The following is a 1674-nucleotide window of genomic DNA, read 5'->3' on the forward strand; positions in this document are numbered from 1 at the left end:
GAGGTCAAATTCATAAAATCCTCTTTAAGCCCAAGGTCCTTAAGTTTAGTTCCTATGTTTTCTTCTATGCATTTTATTGTTTCAGGTCTTCTATTCAGGTCCTTAATCCATTTTGAGTTAATTTTGGTGTGTGGTGATAGACAACAGTCTAGTTTCATTCTTTGGCAGGTGGCTTTCCAGTTTTCCCAGCACCATTTATTGAAGAGGCTTTCCTTTCTCCACTGTATGTTTTTTGCTTTTTTGTCAAAAATTATTTTTCCATATAAATATTGGTTTACTTCTGTACTTTCGATTTTGTTACACTGGTCTGTGTGTATACCTATTCTCCTCAAACTTTTCCAAAAAATCGAAGAGGAGGCAATACTTTCCAATTCATTTTGTGAGGCCAATATTACCCTGATACCAAAACCTGGTAAAGATAACACAAAGAAAGAAAACTACAGACCAATATCTCTCATGAACACAGATGCAGAAATTCTAAATAAGATACTAGCGAACCGAATACAGCAACATATTAAAAAAAAATTATATACCATGATTAAGTAGGCTTTATTTACTAACTTTTAAAATAAGTTTGTTTACTAGCAGCTTCCAGTGGTGACTAATTTATTTTTTTAAACTTTCAGTTTGATCCAGTTGGTTAGCGTGTTCCAATTCATGACATTATCCTTATGTGTGACCAAATTTTCCTTCTTTGACCTGTGTAGTCTGAGTTTTGTTTTGTTTTGTTTTGTTTTGACACAGCCCCAGTAATTTAATAATAGCTTCCTTATTTCTTGTATGATAAGATGTTCCAGGCTCATCTTGTACATTTCCTACCCCAAAACTTGAATTTATCCTAATAACATTGTTTCATTTTAGAGAGAATGGTTTTTTCAAGACCAATCTCTGGGTACTCGGAGTGCTCTTTGTTCCTGGGTTCGTCATTATTTCTAGGTATTTTCAATGGACAGAGCTAGGAATTTATTTTAAAGACAGTTCATACTGATACTTAAAATTCAAATCCCAGAACACAAGTTTTAAATTAACCTCTTTGATCTTACATCTGTAACTGTTTTCTTCAATGTTGAAAATCCCAATTCTCAAAGTCACCAGGAATAATAGAATTATAAACTTTTTGCATTTCTTTTTCTGTGAACTGACTGTTAATTTCTCTAGCCTATTTTTAAAAGGTGGTTGGTCTTTTTTCTACTTTTAAAAGAATTTTTGTATATTATAAATTTTAACCCTTTGTCAGTGATATAAGTTGAAAATATGTTTTTTTCAAATTTTGTCATATTCCTTTTTCTTTGTTTATGGAGTTTTTTTTTTATCATGCTAAATCTAAAAAAAGGGCATAATAAAATTTATCTATCTTTTCCCTTTATTTCTTTTGAATCTTAAGTCAAAGTTAAGAAAGAGTTCCCTATTCCCATATTATAATATAATTTACACATATTTCCTTCTAGTACATGTATGGCTTCATCTTTTTACACTTAAACCCCTGATCCTTATACAATCTGTCCTGTTGTACAGTTCCAAAGATGGATGCAATGTTTTCTTTACCCCACATGGCTTTCCAGTTACCCTTGTGCCACTCATTATGAAGTCCATATTTTCCTACTGACTTGAGTTCTGCCTGAGGCAGAAGCTGTTGATGTCTTGTCTATTATCCCTTTCCCTTATCACTTCAGT

This window comes from Pteropus alecto, unplaced genomic scaffold (genome assembly GCF_000325575.1).
Source record: "Pteropus alecto unplaced genomic scaffold, ASM32557v1 scaffold403, whole genome shotgun sequence".
NCBI classification, from domain to species: domain Eukaryota; kingdom Metazoa; phylum Chordata; class Mammalia; order Chiroptera; family Pteropodidae; genus Pteropus; species Pteropus alecto.